The sequence below is a fragment of the Chelonoidis abingdonii genome, chromosome 2 (genome assembly GCF_003597395.2).
Source record: "Chelonoidis abingdonii isolate Lonesome George chromosome 2, CheloAbing_2.0, whole genome shotgun sequence".
In the NCBI taxonomy this organism is placed as follows: domain Eukaryota; kingdom Metazoa; phylum Chordata; order Testudines; family Testudinidae; genus Chelonoidis; species Chelonoidis abingdonii.
The window spans coordinates 56,268,982-56,291,007 of record NC_133770.1 but is presented as its reverse complement, the minus strand read 5'-3'; the positions used below and the strand labels follow the sequence as shown (position 1 = coordinate 56,291,007).

The following is a 22,026-nucleotide window of genomic DNA, read 5'->3' as shown; positions in this document are numbered from 1 at the left end:
TTCTGAGAACAGATTAAAAAGAATTTTTAAGGACTTAGATTATTTCTTAGATTAGCAATGTTTTACAAATATTACTGGAATACCCAGGTTTAGACAGTTTTGCAGTAACTTCTGTCAGTTAATGATAAGTGAACAGAGTCTATAGACCTCAGAGTGTTTAATATTTAATGTAGACTGGTGGATTAGTACTTGCAAGCATTCAGCATAAAGCAAAGCCTCTTTGAAATATAATGAAAATTAAAAATGACTAAAAAAAGTTGGATTGCTTTTGTGTAAATTCATAGTGAACGCCATGTTTTGTACTTTCCACTTCATAAAATAATAGTTGTGTTACCTCCTAATTTATAGTTCAGTATTCTGCAAAATTCTTGGTGTCACTGTAGATTGATCTCATTATTGACAGACATCCAATCAAACTCACATTCTATCATAGCCATCAATGCTAAGCTTTTGACATCTCAATGTGATATTATGAAAGATTGATTAAAGCTTATCATATCATAATTCATTTTTGTCACATGAAACAAATTCTGGACAGACTAATTGAAAGAGGCTTTGTTACCATCTTGAATATTTGGCTCCCCAACAGTGTTCAATATTCTTTTGTAATTAATTAATAAAATGATGAACATTCTGCATGACAGTTTGCATGTGTACCTTATAAGGAATGAAAATAAAATATCCATACAAACTTGAATAACATTTTGAGCTTGTTAGAGTTTCCATGAGTACTAAAGATAAATAAGCTGAAAATGACAAGGCACACCTGTTCATTCACTTGCAGCTTTCACATACCATAGAATATAGGATTGCTTCAGACAAGACTCCGAAACAGTCCATTGGACTACACAGGGGCTTCCTGTTTGCAAATTCAGGGCCCTACTTTTGCAGTTAGTCTATGTCTAAGGAGCAACTATATAAAGAATCCTCCTTCTCTTCCCTCTTGAAAGTATTTGAAGTAATTCATGAATCAAACCCCCACATTATTATTTAAATAGCAAAAGTCCCAGCTACAGTGAGTACTGTATTTGCTTTTATTATGGAAAACAATTTTAATTCGTTCGTTTTTAGAAGCATTTGCTACAAGGAAATAGAGTTGGGTACTTTTATTGGCTAATTCTCTTTTACAACTTTTACCCAAAAGATAGTGAACGGTTTAAGACAGACGTTGGAAATAATCTCGTGGTTTGTTTGCCATCTTTCCCAGATAAACTTTACATTTAATTCTTCATCTAAATAGCTGGACGATTAACAATTCTCTTCGTTAATGCTTCTATCGTTCTCTTCATAGCAATTAATGTACCTTTCCAGGAGTCTGTTTTAATTAGCATGAGGACAAGAAAACGCAAAATTAGCTTGTAAAATAACGCCCCATTCCTCTGTTTTTTATTCCCATCTCAGTTTTCGAATAATAAAGGCAGATCGGAAGGTGGTACGATGACCTAATTTTGGCAGCTGGCCCAGCAGAGGGAGAAAATGTTCTCTCGGCTCCACCCCAAACAAGGCACAAGCATTGGTCACTTTCGTCAAGCGCCCTCTCCTTCCAAGTTAGTCCCGGGACGTGCTGCCTCGGGAATAACAGGTAAGTCACTTTCTCGAGTTCGTGTCCGCCGGAGAAGACCGGGGCGCGCTGTGCGGTGTGAGGGGGGCCAGCAGGAGCAGGCGGGGAGCGTGGTGCCGGCTGATGGCTTTTCCCACGCACGCTGGGGGCGGCCGGGCAGCGGCACCCGAGCAGCAGCTTGGCCACGCGCGAGCTGCGATGGTGCTGAACGCCGGGAGGCCCCTTCCCGTCCTGCGCTGGTGGGTTGAGGGGAGCCTGGGGCCCGACTACACCCCCCACCCCAGCGGCCCCGGGAGTGACGCTCCGGGGCGGGTGAGGAGCGGCAGCCCGGCCCCATGTAGTGCCCCCTGCGTGGGGAAGGGGAAGTTGAGGGGCGCCCCGCGGCGGGGCTGGCGGCTGCCGCGGGCTTTACTCGCTCGCCGGGCTCCTGTCCCTCTGCAGGGCTGGGGGAGGGGGCGGGCGCCGCTGCATTGCGGCTGCAGCCGGTGACTCTGGGGGAAGGAGGCGGGCGGCCGCAGGAACGCGGCGGGGGCCGGCGCGAGGCGATGCCTGGGGGGCGCCCGGACCCCGCTGAGGGGCCTGGCCGAGGCTCTGCCCCGCCCCCCCGGAGTTCAGGAGCGGCGCCGCAGCCCAGCGCCAGGGCTGGGGACTAGCCCGGCCCGGACGGAGGCGCGGTGAGTACAGCGTCCGGTGCTGGCGGGCCAGAGCAGCCGCAAACTGAGGGGGTAGGTGCCTGCTGCCGCGCCTGGGGAGGGGGGGAGGGGGGGAGCAGCGTTGGACACCCATAAAGCTGCTGGCGGGGGACTCTTGAAGAGACCCTTGGCTAGGGTGAGCGCAGGAGACTGCGAGCCGGGTCCTCGGGGCTAGTCCCAGCTCTGCCACTTTCACTGGGTGACCTTGGGCATGTCACTTACCGCCCCCTTGCTCAGTGTCCCCTGGTTGTTGACTAGGAGCAATCACCACTGCCTCCCAGGGCGGTTTGTGGCTCAGTTAACGTTGGCAAAGGGCTGGGGAACGCACTGGGTGGAAGGTGTCCCAGGGATGGGAAGTATTAGCATCCTTTAGTTGTTTCTGCTGCCTTGGCAATGCTAGCAGGAGGGGATAGCTTGAAATGAGGGAGATGTACAAAGCCAGGATGAAGCTGTCTCACTGAAAATGCATGTCTAATTCCTCATCCTCATCACTGCAAGGTATTCTAAAATCTGGTGATTCCCGGGCCTGGAAAGGATGGTGTTGCTGTCCATTGCACACTTTAAATGGGATATTTAGTGCTATATCCCTTAATCTCTGTCTCACTCTGTTAAACTCTTCAGGGGTGTCCTTTATATGAAAGATGCTGTAAAGTACTGTGTTGCGTACTTCTGCTTTTCTGTTATGAATGAATTTGCAAATAAGTGACAACATTTAATATTTTTGTTCTGTTTTCAAGGTTGCAGTTTGTGACGCTGAAAAAATTGCATAGGGTTTATCTAGTTAATGGACTCATAAATTTGTTATTTAGATCATTATATTCTGCAAACTGGCCATTCAGCTGTGGTTACACACTTTGCTTTTTTTCCCCCCTTCTAAATGGACTTTAGTTGTATGAAAGCGAAACACATGTGCAGCAAAAGTATTACAGAGAAACGTCTTATAAACATTTGCATAACCAGCCTCTAATTTCAGGAGTTACACTGTCAGCTTGAAAAATCACACTTCCATCTGAATATTGTGTACTGTCCATTCTTTTATAAGTAAGCCAAAAGATTGCTGGGACTGCACCTTGTTTTCTTCTAAGCTCTTTATTTTTCCGTTTGTTTACTTTGTTTGAAAGCACTTTGTGTAGCCATTTTCACTTTCTGTATTAGCACGAAAACATGTCTTTGCACCATAGTTGGATACTTCCTTACACTATGAAAAAGTGTCTTTACTTGTCGCCATAGTAGCAAAGACGAAGCTGAAATGGCAGCAAACAAGCATCTTCACAGAATAGAAGTGGAACGAGCTTATACAGGCCCAGGCATGTTTGATTGTGTTGCTGTGTAGCCCTTCTAAATATCAACAGGGAAGCAGGGAAAATGGTTTTAATTTTTTTAAAGAAATTTTGCATTGTAATGGCATTTTCACTAGTATTCAGTTTAAAAAAACTTCAAGTTAACAGTGTCACTTTTTAAGTTCTATAAGAATTCCGTCAAATTTCAAATGAAATTTTGTAGATTGAAATTTATGGAAACTGATGAACCAGGTTTTTTTTCAGGTTTTTTAATACTATTAAATGAAATGCAGAACTAGAAATTATGGTTGTGTTGTTTTTTTAAGAAGTGAGGGTTGTGGTTCTGACCTAAACAAGGTTATCTTGAGTTAAAATTATTTCCTCTGTTTTACTCTTGGGTTTAGTTTAGAAGGCCAGAGAAAAGAGTATGATTCAAGTACAATATAGAGAGTTTAAGAGCAGAGTTTGAGACAGAGCACTAATTTATGTCTGAGTCACAATCTGAAAGTCACTTTACTAAGCTTTTATGTTTCATTTGACCAGTATTTACGTACTGATCAGGTCATTCTTTAGCTTTATCTATAAATGCACTATTAACTCCTAAGACATTTTCCTGTCACTTTAATTATTTGCTTGTTCAGTCTGAGTGCAGGGAGATATCATTTGTCATTCTGTAATTTAAAATCTTTTTTTCTCAACTGTAACATCTTGAGAGTAAAATGGCCACATTCCAAAGATGGCCTTTAGAAGATGACAGTTTCCAAAGTAGTGAACTCTCTGATTCCTGTTGTTAATGTGGTGTAACTTGGTGATAGCAGATGATTTATTAAGCAAAGGTTGTCAACCATTATTTATCCCAATGATCTTGCTGTTGGCCTCATTTTGGCAGCATGGGGTAATGGCATGGAGGGATGATATTTCCAGTAAGATACTCACCACTGATGATTTAGTTATAAAGGAAGAGGACTGTGTGTTGTACTGAGAGTTATCTAGCTGAGTCTGCTGCTGCTTTGTTGGCTCAGCTTGCCTCCACTTGGGTAGCCGTTGAAGCATGATTCTAGGTAGAGTTAGCCACATTTTTTGCTCCTTATCTAAGGCAGTGGTCTCCAAACTTTTCTGATCGTGCACCCCTATCAGTAAAAAATTTTTGAGCATGCACCCCCAATATATATATTTCTGTATAAATTATATACATATATTACTATACTAATATATTATGTACATTATAAAACATACACAGAAAGAGAAATTAAAAAAAGGATGAGATAAAGATGAAATAAACTATTTAAAATTATTTTATTAACGGTACAAAAAACCTTTTTGCCCTCACAAAAAAAATTAATAATAATAATACTTTTAGTGAGAGCAATGTGATTGAATATACTTCATTATTTCTGAACATCTTGGTTTAACACTTTGTGATACAGTGATTCAAAGGTCTGGGTTAGGGTGCGAGAAGGTGCTCAGGGTGTGGGGTCTGGGAGGGAGTTAGGGTGCAGGAAGGTGCTCAGGGTGGGGGTGCAGGAGTAAGCTCAGGGCTGGGGCAGGCAGGAAGTGCAGAGCACTTACCTGGGGCAGCTCCTGTTTGGTGCAGGGGGTGTGCAGGTGGCTCTGCTCAATGCACCACTGCCCCCATGGCTGCGATTCTGGAAACCACGATTCTGGGAGCTGACGCCCCCCAGGGGCATAAAGGGCCACCCAGAACACAGGGGCTTTAGGGGCTGCAGGGCCCTGCGCTAAGGGGGCCCTGGGGCTCTGGCCTGCAGCTCTAAAGTCCCTTTTGGAATGTGGCCCTGCGAGCACGGCTGGAGGACTCAGGAGGTGCAGGGGCAGCCGCGCAGCGAGCAGATGGAGAGAAGTGGTGTTTTCTGCTTCAAAGTGCTGCTTCTCTCCAGCCAGCTTTGAAAGGGAAAGTGCTGCTTCTTTCTGGCCACTGGCTGCGCGGCTGCCCCTGCTCCTCCATGGGCCGGAGGACTCAGGGCCGCATTCTGAAAGGGGCTTTAGAGCTGCAGGCCAGGATCCTGGGGCTCCCTTAGCCCAGGGCCCTGCAGCCCCTAAAGCCCCTGCGTTCTGGGTGGCCCTGCCTGGCTGGGGGTGGGGGGAGGCAGCTTCCCCATTGGCTCCCTCCCTTCTCTGGCTGCCCCCCTCCCCCCAGGCAGCGCTCCTTCTGCGGTGCGGCCCTTCTGCTCTAGTGGTGCTCCTGCTGCCCAGCCCCCCAATGGATCATCTGGCGCACCCCCTGGGGTGTGTGCACCCCACTTTGGAGACCACTGATCTAAGATGTAAGAGATGCCTAGTCCTGAAGATACATTTTTCAGTGAAACACCCTGTTGTTTGAACAATTCCTGACCAGTTCTAACCAGAATGGGAAAATTTGTTACTTGCTTATTAAGTGGATACTCTCAAACGAGTCGATTTGGTGAAAACAAAACTGTTTGCAAAACAGCATCCATTTTGATGAATCTCTCAGCTTGAAAACTTACTGGAAAATAGGTTTTGTTTTTTGTTTTGTTTGGGTTTTTTTTTTAATGTTTGAAATGTCTGTTTTGACATTATTTAAATGAAAAGTTTTGTTGTTTTAACTCAAAAAACCTTCATTTTGAAGCTTTAGTTAAGTCAGACTAAAAAAAGATAAAAGGCTGAAATTGAGATGAAAAATTTTGAAATTATCAGTGTTTTGATTGATCCAAACTTTTTTTTATTCTTTTTCCAGATTTTTGGTTTATGAAATCTTTTGAGACTTTGACACTTGTCCTGATTCAGGACAAATGAAATTTTTGAGAGAGTTTTCCTGACCCATGAAAATTTTCAATATTTCCTGCCCAGCTCTAAATCTGGTAATATAGAGGTCACCCTGCTACTCCCATGACTTCAAACTTCGGGTTAAGTCAGGATTAGTATTAGAGAGATCAAGACCTCTTGATCTAGCTGACTGATTTGTCCATAAAATTATGCATTTGTTATGTTAAGGCAGGGAATTAGGACCTCTGTTCCAACCATCACATTATCCCAGGTGGCTTCTAATTCAACTTACCAAGAGGCACAATGTAGTTCTAGTACTGGCAGGGACACCACCATCTTTTACTCTGCCATCATTGACAGTGTGGCATCTAGAAGTTGTGTCCCTGCTGCATCCTCTTCGCCTGTTGCTATTGCTCACAGAAGCATATGACAGGAAGTGGCAGCAAGAAAGCTGAAGCCGTAGTGCTGGAAGATTCTCGGTGAGCATGATCATATACAATAGTGAATGTATTGTTTTTGCCTTAACCAGTGCTGTGGTATACAGAGTTTTCTTAGGCTTCTGCTAATGCAATAAGTATCTGGAAGTATGAGTACTCTGATTAACCTAGACTACCGCAGCTCAGTTACCACTTCCTGGTATAACTGTGAGGAGTTGTCAGATTGTTTCATGGTTGCAACTGAACTGATCTGGAGTAGTCTGCTTGCTTCTATGGTAAGTGTCAGAGCAGAAGATGAGAAATAACTGATTCTCGCTGTCGATGTTTTTTCTTTTTTTTTCACCCAGTTCTGCTTATAGACCAATAATGAGTCACCTACAATTTGGACCTATGTGTTTTTTGTGACTAGTTAAGGACAGCAGAGAGGCTTTGGGCCCCATTGTTGATAGCTGTTGTTAACACCGTTGTAGGTGGCAAGCCTTTATGCACATGGTTAGGCCCTTGCTCAAGAACCAGTGTTGGACATTTTTGACCTTTTGCTTATTAATGTCCCTTCTCAAATATCCCTTTTGTAGGGAATTTTGTTGAGGAAGTGGTGTTGGACAGCTCTGACAACACTTGAATTCCACAGCTGTATCTGATATCTATCTGGTTTACAGTGTGGGTATGGAATTGAGGACTGGTCTACACAACACAGTTACATCAACCTAATAATGAATGTGTCTACATCAGGGGTCGGCAACCTTTGGCACGCGGCTCGCCAGGCACCCTGGCGGGCCGGGCCAGCTTGTTTACCTGCTGCATCGGCAGGTTTCGCCGATCACAGCTTCCACTGTCTGGGGTTTGCCGCTCGAGGGTGAAGGGCTACACCAGGGGCACACAGCAATCAAGGAACTTTGGTGGGCATACCATAAGACAAGGGAGTGAATGATCACTCTGGTGCAGCACTGCAGGCATGCCACTTCTACAAGGAGCTGCATGTAATTCTCAGCAATGACCCAACTCTGACCCCTAAGAGCAGTGTGAATACCTCTGAGGAGTTGGAGTCCTGAGTCAGTGCAGGCAACACTGAAGAGGAGGTCTTGGGTAAGGAGGAGGAGAATGGGAGACAGGCGAGTGGAAGATCCATTCTCCCAGAAAGCCAGGAGCCGTGTGTAACCTCAGAGCAGTCCAGTCATTCGCAGAACAGCATCATGGCTGAGCGTGATGCTAGGGAAGGAACGTCTGGTGAGTATGAAATTTCAAGTAATATTTTGAGGTCACATGTTCTTGTATTCTATTTTTAATTAAAATTATAAGGTGAAGTAGAGTGACTATCTCCTTCCCAGTCACCACACCAACTAGGCAGAAGGTGCCCCATGAAAAAGACAGTTTATATATACAAGGATGGCCTGGGAATCTTCCACAGAGATCTTCAGGAGACTTTCATGGAGGTAGTCTGCAGTCCATTGCAGAAAGTTTCTGGGAAGGGCTATCTTATTTCTTCCACTGCAGTAGGATGCTTTCTCATACCACTCCAGTATTAATTCGGCTGGCATCATGACAGTACACAGCATAGAAGCATAAGGACCCAGTCTGCACTTGGACACTTGTAGCATTTGTTCCCTTGCCACCTTTGTTACCCTCAGGAGAGTGATATCGGGTAGGGTCACCTAGAGGAGATGGTGGTAGTTTTCATTTCAGCTGCTCGGACTGCAAAAAGTAGTGCCTGTGCTTTCTTGCTCCTGCCTACCCACTGTGATTTTTCTGCACCTTCACCCATGATTTCCAAAACATGGCTGTAGTTTGGGTCTCAGTGATTGACCTTAGTAACTGCAAGCCTTGGGCAATGGCTAGCAGCAGGGGTACTGGGGGATGAGGGGGAAAAAGGAAATTTTGTGGTGCCCATTTGCCACTGTAAGTACCACCCCCATCCCAGCACAGTCTCTGCCAAGGCTTACAGTTTGGGAGGGTCAGTGCTGGTTCCTGGTCTCCAGACAACATCCATGTTACAAAGGGGAGGTGGTATGGCCCCTTGCCCACCTATGGTCCTGCCACAGGTTACCCACTGAGTGATGCTGATGGTCCAGCGCGCATGTCCTGGGGCCATATTTACCATGGCTGGGACAGCAAACTGGTTCAGTGAATACCTTGTGTAAAATAAAATGTTCTTCCTTAAACTTCCATGAAATAAGGGAAGTGATTTTTTTTTATATAGCAACTCTGTACTAGACACTGGGTCTGTACTGACAATGGTTGCTTTGTGCTTTCCATGTCTTACAGCTGAAAGTGTGGCACTTAGCTCTTCCTCCATGCTGGTGTAGAGGCTCTCCCAGATAAGACAAAGGTGAAAGAGAATGCGTGATGACATGTTTAATGAGATTATGACTGCATCTGGGACAATAGACACCGAGCAGAGATCCTGGAGGATTACTGTCTGTGGAAAAACTGGGCGTGGACATTGCGAGCAGGAGAGCAGCCCAGGAGAGTGAGCATGGCATGCAGCAGGAGATGCCGGGGATTCTGAACGAACAGATGTGTTGAGGCATCTGGTTGACCGTCAGGAAAAGCCCCTTGAGGCTAGACTCCCCCTGCAGAATGGCATTCCAACATTGCCGTATTTCCCCTCCCCCAAACATTCCATGAGGCCAGGTGGGAAAATGCAATATCCCTTCCTCTCAACCCCATGTAAAGGTCCTAAGAATAAAAGCTGCACACATGATGTGTGACGGGTAAGGCCACTGTGCTTTTAAAGACAAGATGAATGTATTTTTTCCCTCCCAATTTTATTTCATCATGTGTCCCAAATTAAATTCTAGTTGTGATCTTTAAGTGTCAGTATGTTTGTTCAATAAAAGTCCATGTCTTGAAAATGAAATAATCTTTTATTAAATTAAAATGGGGGTAAGAGGGGCTGGACTGGAACAGGGAAACCGAGGCAATGAAGATGTGTGCTGGAGACTAAAATCCAGCAGTCACAGCAAGATTCACACTACGGGAAGGCACAATACTGAGAAGCACATTACTGTGAATCATTTCTGAAACTGGTTTTCCAAGCCTCCCTGAGACAGTGCTCTGTGCTGAGCTCCTCTTATAGTCCTGGTATCTGGCTGCTCAAAATTAGCAGTCTATTCACCTCCACGTCCCACTCCTGTGGAAACTTCTGTCCCTTTGCCTCTCAGATATTATGGGGCACACAGTAGCCAGCTATAACCATGGGGATATTGCTTTCAGTGAGATCTAACCTAGTAAACAAACTGCGCCAGCAACCCTTTAAATGGCCAAAGGCATGTTCCACCACCATTCTGCACCTTTTGAGCCTGTTGAACCAATCCTTGCTGCCGTCCAGCTTTCTGGTTTACAGCTTCATGAGACATGGGAGTAAGGGTTAGGCTGGGTCTCCCAGGACCACTATTGGCATTTCAGTGTAACCAATGATTATTTTGCATTCTGGAAAGAGAGTCCCTGCTTGCAGCTCTCTGAACAGACTGGTGTTCTTAAAGATGCATGTGTTATGAACCTTCTCTGACCATACAACATTGATATCAGTAAAATGGCCCTGGTGATCCACCAGTGCTTGCAACACCATTGAAAAGTATCCCTTTCTGTTTATGTACTTTTTGGCAAAGTGGCCTGATGTTAAGATAGGGATATGCATCCCATCTGTTGCTCCACTGCAGTTAGGGAACCCCATTGTGGCAAAACCATCCAGTATCTCCTGCACAATGCCCAGAGTCACAATGCTTCTTAGCAAAATGCGACTAATGGTCCTGCATACTTGGATCACAATAGTCCCCACAGTGGATTTACCAACTCCAAATTGATTCCCACTGACTGGTAACAGTCTGGGGTTGCAAACTTCCACAAAGTGACCACTACTCACTTCTCCGTTGTGGGAGCACGTCTCATTTTAGTGCCACTGCACTGCAGGGCTGGGAAGTGTTCTGCACACAGTTCCTGGAAAGTGGCCTTGTGCCTATTAAAGTTCTGCAGCCACTGATCATCATCCTAGAACTGTATAACAATGTGATCCCACCCGTCAGTGCTTGTTTCTTGGGACCAGAAATGTCACTTCAATGTGTTCAGGTGTTGCTCGACTGCCAGCAGCAACCAGGAATTGTTTCATTCATTCATTCCAGCTTGAAGGACGTAGCAATGTTCTGCGTGGCGGCTCCTCTCTCAGCTCTGGAAATACTGCAGGACAAGGTGTGTGCTGTGGTGTTTATAATGCTGAGTGGGGTCCCTGTTTCTCAGGATCTGGCATACATGTGGCTATGCCAACCTTTTGAAAAAAGGTACAAAATATTATGGGTTGCAGTTGAAATCAGGAGAAGGAGGGAGAAAACTGCATCATGGGACACTGAAGCCATGTTCCCACTCCCCCCTACAACATTGTTTGTCCCATGAGGCATTGCAAGCCCTTCCCAAAACCCCCTGCAATGAGTTGCACTGTGGTATAGCTACCCATGGTTCATCGCTTTCCGCATCGATGCAAGCGCTGATAGTGAGGACACGCTCCACCAATACAAGGAGTGTGGCATGGACACGCATTACCGATTTAATTACTGCAGCTGCTGGATGTCGACTTAACTGTAGTCGACTTAAGTTTGTAGTGTAGACATGCCTTGAGGCTATATTTGATATTAATGGTTGATTGTCTCTTGGCTATGTATCAAAGTGAGATCTCCAGACTGATTTTTATTAGATCTGTTGGTGGCCTTTAAAACCCTTGCTATCACACTCCTGGTTGCTAATGAATTTATCTTTCAGCTGGTTTGTTCCTCTTTTCTTTGAAATGTCCTGGGGGGCAATGTTTAGCAACTGCCTATCTTTCTAGAGGAACCTCACACACACAGCCACAAAGGCTTTTGTCTTGTCACCTTTCCTGCTCCATTCTGCAGTAACAGAATATTATGGTTCAGATCTAACGTACGTACATGTGTGTGTGTCTCCAGAAGAGTTGATGTTAATGTGTTGGTTTGTAGTTGTTTGAGTTTTATTGATCTAGATAAATCTGGGATGTAACTGCCAACATAGAAGTAATCTTTTTTAGGGACTGTCATCAGTGTCTAGTCCACATTTTTTTTCCTGATCATTTTAGATAACTAGTATGTCATTGTGACTGGCGTGGAATTCCTTAGCAAAGAATGTTTTAAAACCGTAAAGTCACTTCTTTCTCATCAGCACTGATTAAGTATTAAACTGTAACTAAGCAATCAGTATTTCAACCAATATTTATTTTCAGCATGTAATTTAAGGGAGGAAATATTGTGCTTTTTGGCTTAATACAATCTGTGGCTTGCATCTGTTGCACACTCTTGTTCATATCACATTGTACAGGCTCTGGCTAGGAAGCTAAACGTTCATTTATTAGGATGAAAAGTCTATTCCTTGTAGATTCTTTTTTTTTTTTAATATAGACCTCTTCATATTATGACAATACTTATTTAATTATTTCAGATTTTCTCATGTGCATGCAACTTCTTACCTGTCAATATCTGAAAGTAAGAGTAAAATGAATCTGAACTAAACATATTCTACATCTTCTGTGACAATGGTTTTATGTCAATAACAAAGTATGACCGAAAATATGCCCTGACTTGAAAGTATGAGAAAGATATCAAAATAGCATAAAAAGCATAACATTCCATGGAAACTTGCACACTCATTTTTGTGATGTGTGGCTATGTTTATATATTGTGGTCATGTTATATTTTGGAGTGTGGTTGAAATTGAATCATCTAGAGGAAAGTTGAGCTCATCATCTCTTTTCCAAAGCATTCCTTTCCTTTTCCAGTCTCTGTCACATTTGGCATTTTCACTATACTCATTGTCTCTCAGGCTTGCCATATTGGTGTTGTGTTTCTAACTCCTCTATCTCCTCCTACATTGAAGCTATTGTGAAATCTTTTCCTTTCCTACACCTCTGAAATCTGCCTATGCTCTCCATACCCACTCTATAAAAACCCTGTCCTCCTCCCAGTTATTTCTTGCCTCTTCTACTTTCCTCCTTTCTTGCGTCATTCCCCTTCAGTCTGTTTAAAATGCATTTCCAAAAGTCCTCAAGTTTTTCTGCCCCTTTAGACCCTCTTTACTGGCTTCCCCTTGGTTTCTGCATCAAATTTAAGCTCTTTGCCTATGTCTTAAAGGCTCTGTATAACATAGTTTCAGCCCACCTTTCTGTTCTTGTCTCCTTTTGCTCACCCCTTTGCTGAAACCAAGCTGCAAGATTAACCATTAACCTAAGATTGATATGGAATACTACTATTATTTAATTTAATTTAGGGAGAGTCTGAAGATGTGATCACTGCTTTGAGTAATTTACAGTCTAGAGCTGGGTTCCAGCAAAATCTTACATTTCACAACATTGTGGGAGGAAGACTTGTTGTTATCTAATATCTTGTACTCACAAGTTGTAAATCATATTTGTGTTTTTTTTTTAATTTTTTATTAAAATAATTGGTAAACTTGAAAAATCGTTCTGTGCATTATAACCACTAAGAAGGAAGAAGAGGATCCTGATCCTGTATCTTTCAAGTCAATGGAGTGCTACCACAATATAACTCACTTGTATCAATGTATGGGTTTATATTCTCATTTTTGCAGTTCTCTGTGTTCATACACTTAATACAAATCTGTGTTCTAAAAACATTCAGCTCTATGTAAATACACTTCTAAGTGCTGTGGATTTTTTTTCCTTGAGAAAACAGCTTTAATTCCCCCAAAGCTCTTTGAAAGCAAAGAAGACTTTCACCTTGATTTCCGTGAGCTTTGTATCACAACCTAGTAGTCCAGGCCCATTCCAATTTTAAGGGCTCAATTATTCTCCCCTTGAAGACAAGAGGAGTTTTTCCATTGACTTTTTAAAGAGAACAAAATTGGACTCTAATAACCTAACAACACTATAATATGGTGTTATTCCTCCAGTTAGATATACACAATGTGTGGTAGAAAGAACATTAGTTGTAAAATAAAAGAGGTGAGGTCAGGGTGTCTTGAGATATCATTAGTGACTATGTAATTATGAGAATTTAGTCACATTAAAACTGTTGCTAAGGATAATGGATAGAAATCCTAGGTATAAAGATTGGGGGGGCGGGGGACACACAGTGATCTCTTTAATTAAACACATGTTGTGGTGTTTCACTAACATACCTGTAATCACTTTGACTGAGGACAATGTAAAGACTAATTTATCTCAGAGATTAGTATTGATCAAGGTAAAGCTAAGATCAGTATTGGATTTTGAGGGTTACTACCTTTGGAAATGGGATGAAATATTGAAGATGGTGCATATATTAGGTTGTGGATTTTTTTTTAAAGGAATGAGGAAATTCAACTGTTTAATGTGGTATTTTATTTATAAATAGGGCTGAGCTAGTAAAGAGTTGTCTAGTTTAATTAGGCATTTCCATAACAGTTAAACTGCTCCCTCCTTTCTTAGTCCGAGTGTGAAAATCTGCCTTTATTGAACACAGTGGCAAAACTCACATCAACTTCAATGGGAGCAGGAATTTATTTTCTGTGGCGTTCAACCTTTTTTCATTTGCAGACCCCTAGCAAATTTCAGATGGAAATCTTACGCGTAGTCTATGGACCCCAGGTTGAAAATCACTATTCTGTGGTAGTGATAACCTTTTGCAGACCCCCTGACTAATGGTCCCCAAACTGTGGAGGGGAGCATGGAGGCACGTTCAGGGGGCATTGTTTTGTGCAATTAGAAAGTTGGCAACCCTACTCCCCGGGAGGCACAAACCGGGTAGGGGGATGGGGGCCATGACCGAAAAGGTTTGGGGACCACTGCCTATGACACAGTCTCCAGACCCGCAGGCATTCGTGGATCACAGGTTGAAAACCACTTTTCATATTTAGATTCTTAAACTAATGGTGGGACTCAAATTAGCCCGCATGTCGTGGTTTTTTTTTTTTGTTGTTTTTTTTTAAGAGGGCCATTTAAGTGGCTAACTATTTTGTAACTGGGCAAAATATCTGGCTTATATTTTGTTTTTCTAATGTGACAGTTTTAGTCTATGTTAAATGCTTGTTATCAGATCTCTGCTTTTGGTATTCCATTTTAAATTAAAGAATTACAGGTTCGATTTTCATCAAAACAGTTGAGGATGTATAAAATAGTGTACAGAAGAAAACTGACAAGTAAAACAGTTTTAAGTAAATTCAGCCTAAAATATTATATAGAACATGTGGACTGTAGAAATATTAAACTAATATAGCTTTTGCAATAATACATTTAAATTATACGTGTGCCCAGAGACTTTGTATGAGGCACATAACTTAAAAATACTATTTCAGTAAAATTTATGTTTTGAGATTTTCAAAGGTGCCAATGTAGTGCTTTCAGTGGGAGCAGGCCACTCAGCTCCTGCAGGCACCTTTGTAATTCCCAACTTCTCCTGATATATTTCATGTATCAATTGAAATAACAATACTACATGGTGACCAATATCAATGCAGAATCTTCCAGAAAGTATTTAATCATTTTATCCTCCCATCCTTCCTGAATGTGTGACAGATTTATTTCACAAAAGAGCGATGTCTTCTTTGGGTATTGCTCTATCACTGAGAACAATAGACTCTCAGTTGGTGTTAACTGGTGTAGCTCCATTACCTTCAAGGGAGTTATGCAGTTGGCACCAGCTGAGGATTTGGCCGGCTGTTTGGAAGTCCAGTGTTTGTAGCTATAAAATGAGCCTGGACCAAGGAGACTGTACCAAGTCCAACATTTTTATCACTGTAGAAATGACATACAGATAAAGCATATTTATCTTGTTGCTGTTTTTGAACGAATTCATACCACCTAGAAATCAATTTGTCCATTTTTGATAGGGTTTGCTCTTCAAAATCCCCTCAGACAAACTTGGAGTGTATTTTCCCCTCGTATCTCATGTGCAGAATTCCCGGTCATTTCAACAGGAGCTTAATTCACAGGTGGGTGAGAATAGACAGTAGATGAATAAGAAAAAGTATGTGAAATTCAATGATAGAAGAGTTTGCTTCCCACAGATGCTAAAATAAATGAAGTGCTACACTTCTTAGAACTCAAGAGGGAAGATTTCATAACAGAAGAATAAACTCAGAGGTAAGATGACCAGGTGTCCAGTTTGTGACTGGAACATCTAGTGAAAAGGGATCCTGGTGGCTCCGGTCAGCACCGCTGACTGGACTGTTGAATGTCCAGTTGGTGGTGCCACGCAGCAGGCCTGACAGGCTCCCTGCTAACCTCCATGCCACGCGCCTCTCGGGAAGCAGCCAGCATGTCTCTCCTCTGGCTCTGATGTGTAAGGACAGCCAGGGGCTTGTGCACGCTGCTCCTGCCTCAAGCACCACCCCCCAGCTCCGATTGGTCAGGAACTGTGGCCAATGGGAGCTGCAGGGACAGCACCTGCAGATGGGGCAGCGTGCAGAGCTGCCTAGCCATGCCTCCACCTAGGAGCTGGAGAGGGCACATGCTACTGCTTCTGGGAGCTGCTTGAGGTAAGCACTGCCCGGAGCCTGCCCCCCTGCCCCAGCCCTGATCCCCCCCTGCCCTTTGAACCCCCTGATACCATCCTGGAGCATCCTCCTGCACTCCAACCCCTGATCCCCCAGAGCCCACACCCCGAGACAGAGCCATCACTCCCTCCCCAACCCCCTGCCCCAGCCCTGATCCCTCTCCCACCCTCCAAACTCCTCAGTCCCAGTCCAGAGCACCCTCCCCACTGTGTGCCAATCCCCTGCCCCAGCCCTGATCCTCCTCCTACTCTCCGAACCCCTCAGTCCCAGCCCAGAGCACCTTCCTACACCCCAAAGCCCTCATCACTGCCCCACATCAGAGCCTCATTCCCAGCCAGAGCCCTCATTTCCCTTCCGCACCCTGAACCCTCTCATTTCTGGCCCCACCCTGGAACCTGCACCGCCATCCCAGAGCCCATACCTCCTCTCACAGCCCAGCCCCTTGCCTCAGCCTGGAGCCCCCTCTCATATGCCAAACCCTTTGGCTCCACTCCACGGCCCAGGGCCCCTTCCTGCAGCCAAAACCCCTCATTCCTGTTCTCACTCCAGAGCCCACAGCGGGAGCCCTCATCTCCTCTCACATCCCAACCCACTGCCTCAGCCTGGAGCCCCCTCCTGCACTCTGAGCTCCTCACTTCTGGCCCCACCTCAGAGCCTGCACCCTTAGCTGGAGCCCTCACCCCCTCCCACACCTGAGCCTCATGAACCAGCCTGGTGAAAATGAGTTAGTGAGTGAGGTTGGGGAGAGCCGGGGGGTGGAAGGAGTGTGGGGGAGGCCTTGGGGAAGGGGTGGGGCATGGGCAGGGGCAGCTCTAGGTATTTTGCCACCCCAAGCATGGCAGGCAGACCGCCTTCGGTGGCTTGCCTGGGTGAGGTCCCTGGTCCCGCAGATTCAGTGGTGCGCCTGCGGCCGTGGGACCAGCAGGCCCTTCGCAGGCATGGCGCGGAAGGCAACCTGCCTGCTGCCCTCTCAGTGACTGGCAGAGTGCCCCACTTGGTTTGCCACCCCAGGCACGTGCTTGGCGTGTTGGTGCCTGGAGCCGCCCCTGGGCATGGGTGTTTGGTTTTGTGTGAGTGGAAAGTTGGCAACGCTATTCAGAGGTCATGTGATGGGGGGTACACACACTAGTTCCGCAGGTGTTAACCACACTCTGTAGGCGAAGAGGCCACTCCTCTTTGCTGCTGCTGGGCATGCTCAGACTGAAACCAGAGTATAAAAAGGAGCAGTTAAGCTCAGTCTGGGCTGACCACTGAGGACACTAGACATACACTGCAGGGTCATACAGGGAAGTTTCCAGAACCCCAGGCCTCAGAAGCCAGCTGTACGGAGGCCCTGGTGACACCCAGCTGACCGCTGAGGCTGATGGAGAAGAGATTGCTGAGGCTGCGAGATTGCTGCCACTGGAAGTCAGAGTAGGAAGGGACCCAGAGATCGGGACTGTAGTAACAAGAGGCTGAGACTAATCACAAAAATGCTGGTTCCTTAGGGCCCTGGGTCGGGACCTGGTGGAGAAGGGTGGGCCTGGGTTTCCTTACACAATATCACCCACCATAGGGTGCAGTCAACCTCCCTTGAAGGGGTGGACTTTCCTCTCAAAGGACAACTCTTGGCTCGGGCCATTGGGCCATGCTGCCCTGAGCAGAAAGGCAGCTCTACTGACTCTGGCCACTGGGAAATGCTGCCTTGGAGAGAAGGGCTGCTACATAGACTCTGACCTTGAGCTATGTTGCCCTGAGCAGAAGGGCTGCTTTATTGACTCTGGCCATTGGTCCACGCTGCCCTGGGAGCCAAAGAAGCCATATTGACGCCAGATCCTAGACCACTTGAGCTGTCAAATCCCCATTTTGTGTCCCCCCTCCCATGACTTGACACCCTGTGATGGGGTGTACCTACCGCGTGACAGGTCCTATTAACCACTAACAGATGTTCATATAGTACATTTTACAGTTAAGATCCCAACTCAGAAGTTACTGGTAAAAAGAATGATTTAGTCCTTAGAATTGGTTGTATTTTATGATTTAAAATTTCAGAATATTAGCAATTAAATAGATCCAAATGTATATCTGTTAATTTTTTCATGATTATATCTCCTCTTAGCATCTTTATAAATTGTGTATAACATTACTAGAAATTTCCATTGACTCTCCCTGAAAATGTATATATTTGCTGACTGTTTTGCCTTTAATTTAGCTGTTCATTAAATTTCTGCCTCTAGAAATCACAGGTATTTGTATATATTGTCTCTCTTATAAATCTCAATGCATATATAATAACTCCTAGGGGCTTTGGGATCTAGTCCTTTAGAATGAAAGTTGCTGTATAAATAAGTTGCTTTTTAATATTAAAAGTGTGATTTGTAGGTGACCCAATGTAAGGTATTTCACTCTTAACAATGCACGTCTCTGTCAGCAGCGGTCAGAATGCCGACAACTCAAAGTACAGAGATGATAAATAGAAGTGTTAGGGCTGTGAAAGTCCATATACTACAGCAACTATTGTTACCCTGGACCATTATTGGATTTTCTAACAGCAGTTATCCTTATCAAAAGAAATCTGCAGTGTACATATTAAGAAATTGAGCCCAGCATTGTTTACACCCTAGGTTATAAAATCTGGATTGAAAGAAATGTAACTAGATTTGAGGAGTTTTCAGAGGATAGGCTGATTTCTGTCCTCGCTTGCCATCCTGAAGTAAATGGAGTTGCATGGGTGTTAAGGAGAGTTGATCAGAAATTTTCTTTTAAAACTCTTTTTTGATAAAAATAATTTTTTTTGCAAAAAAATACCTGCTTTTTCTCAGAAAACACTTATTTTGCCAAAATATTTCAGTTGAAAACCAAAAGATTGTGGAATATTTTGTTCAAAACTTCAGGGGATGGGGAAGAGGGAGAAGATGAGCCAACCCTAGAATTAAGGAAGGGCAGAAATTGGTCCAGATATATACTATGTACTGTATATGTTTCTGACACTCTTTAACTCCCTGTATGATGGAAGCAGCCAGGTGGCAATATTTTTTCAAAGTGTGGGTAGAAAACAGTGTTTCCTGGGAGGAAAGCAAAAATGGAGGAACAGAATGTTCCACTTGCTGGCACTTGTTCATTTTATCACCTTGTGGCAAATATAAAGAAGATGACATTTCTTGTTCAGAGGACTACTGCATGATGCCAAACAGAAAATTCTAATCCCTCTCTTTCTATCTTGTCCATCTTGGTTTTAAAAATGGTATTGATAGGAAATATTTACAGAAAATGCAGCCTTTTGTAATGAATTGGCCAAGTGCAAAGTATGCTTACTCAGTGCAGTCAGATTCTCTGACATTCAGATGATGCATGTAATATATGAAATCTTTGTTGCAGATGCCTATTACGCAAAGGCAGACACACACTGAAATTTTGTTCACTAAATAACCATTTCATCCAAAACTAGGTCAGACTTTTACATTATGCAAGCTAACTTTCAAAAACTTTTGAGGTAGTGTGACCTATATTTGATGTTAAATTGGGCTGTTAGTGATTAGTTGGCGAAAAACCAATTTTTTAAGTACGGTAATATTTTTCATATAAAATGGTTAATAATGCTAATTTAGGCATTGCTTTCACCAGCCTCATATAGTTTGTGTATTAAATGTAGAATAACATTGCAAACTCTTCCTTCCCATACTTAAAGGCCTGACTTCATTGTGTTGAATAGACCTGCTTTTGACTTACAGATGTAAGTGAGAACAGAATGTGCCCTTTTAAGCAGGTTATGGATTACCACATGATTGGAATGTGAACAATAAAGTTCTGCTATTCAATCACAACTGAACAACACTGCATCATAATTTCAGCACTGGAAGTGTGTACTTTTCAGGTAATATGTTTTTCTTAAAAAGCTGGAATATTTTCATAATTCTGATGTCTGAGCCCCAAAGTAGTATTGCTTTGACTGGTGATGAAGACCAAGCATTTTGGGGATGAGTTATTTGAGCTCAGGATCACAGTTGGAGACAGTATTTCTTCTTACTAGCCAGCAGAGAGAAACAAAGTACAATAGCTGGAGGTAGAGCTGGATGAAATATTCATTGTGGAAAACTAAGTTTCTCAGATTTTGGGTGTCAAAACTTCAGTGGAATTACAAAAACTTTTGCTTGAAACAAAAAGGGGTGCAAATTTTAGAGGAGATGCCGGCTAAAGTGATGGTGGCTCTAGCACCATGGCCCAGTGCAGTACTTTTTCAGCCAATGTAATATGACAATGAAATGAATTGTGAGGCAGTGTCTAATGGATGCACCCAGGGCCAGTGCAAGGAAGTTTCGCACCCTAGGCAAAACTTGCACTTTGCACCCCTCCAACCCTGCGGCAGCTCCCCCCACAGGGAGTTGTGCAGCACCTCCGCACCCCAGCTCACCTCTGCTCCACATCCTCCCCGAACATGCTGCCCCCGCTCTAATTTTCCTCCCAGGCTTGTGGCGCCAAACAGATGATTGGCGCCGCAAGCCTGGGAGGTGGAAGAATTAGAGTGAGGACAGCATGCTTGGGGAGGATGTGGAGCAGAGGTGAGGAGCCCTGTGGCAGCTCCCCCACCTCACCCTGAGACAGCCCCGTGGCAGCTCCCAACCCCCCCCCCAGTCCGGGGAGCCAGGCGGTACCTCCGCACCCCAGCCAAACAGCTGATTGGCGCCGCAAGCCTGGGAGGCAGGAGAAGCGGAGCCGTGACTGCGCAGTAGAACTCCCGGGCTGCCAGTGGCGCACTGACCCAGGGGAACCTTTGGGCTGCTGGCGGCGGCTCAGACTCTCTCTCCCTCCCAGTGCAGCAGCCGCTGGAACGGCTTTAAAATTTTTTTGGGGGTGCTGCTTTTTGGCACCCCCAAATCTTAGCGCCCTAGGCAACTACCTTGTTGGCCTAAATGGTAGCACTGGCCCTGGGTGCACCCTGCTATATGAAAAACAGTAATCAAAATGGCAAAATCCCATGGTTAGTAGGATGCAACAAGAGCCAGTGAAAGGGAGGAGAGGAGCTACGTGTTCCCGTTCCTACTCCCACAGTTTCAGCTGCTACACTCTGTGCCCCATGCTCTAAAGTCCCTTAGTCTAATATCAGTGAAGCACCTTAGACATCTCTGTTCCCCACCCAACCTTCTCTCCTAGCATATTGCTCTTTTCCAACAGAAGTGGTGCTTCAGTAGTGTTGACCTCTTCAAGCAGTGATTCAATCTAGCTGGGTGTGGGGAGAAGAAAGAAGTACTGCCAGCTCAAGTCTCTCCTCCACACCTTCCCTCTTGCCCCTCACCTAACATCAACCTCCATGCCTAGCACCAGTCTGACAAGTACCAGCATAGTGGAACTTTTACCAGCCATGTTTGCGGAGTGAGAGATCCCCCCACCCTAGCAATTCTTCTATGAAGCAAGTAATTATTATCTCCATTTTAAATATATGGAGACTGAGCTACAGAGACACAGCCAAGGTCACACAGCAGGTTACTGTAAGAACCAGGTTTAGGGCCTGATACAAGGCCCATTGAAGTCGTCGGAAAGACTTAAATTGGATCAAGCAGGCCCTTAGAACCCAGGTCTCTTGACTCTTAAAACCGTGCCTAATCTATTAGATCACAGTGCTATCTAGGCAAATCAGTTAGTCTTGTTGTATCTTTGAATCTTAGGCATGTCTACACTACAAACTTATGTCGATGCAAACTTTATCAGCATAAAGCCACCACAGTTAATACATCACTTGTGTACATGCATACTTGGCTCCTTGTGTCAGGAATGTGTACACTCACCAGGACAGCTTGTATCGATGCGCAGTATGATGCATCCTGGGTAGATATCACCACTGTCCAGTG

The 22,026-nt window shown here is 44.5% G+C and overlaps 1 protein-coding gene across 1 annotated transcript in view; it reads left to right on the top strand.

The window, feature by feature from the left end:
• The first annotated feature begins 1,476 nt into the window (after positions 1-1,476).
• THSD7A (thrombospondin type 1 domain containing 7A) overlaps positions 1,477-22,026 on the top strand; it is a 553,675-nt gene continuing 533,125 nt past the window's right edge. Inside the window, exon 1 of the mRNA XM_075062383.1 lies at positions 1,477-1,582. The gene's annotated coding sequence lies outside the window, so the exon portion shown is untranslated. The remainder of the gene's footprint in view (positions 1,583-22,026) is intronic.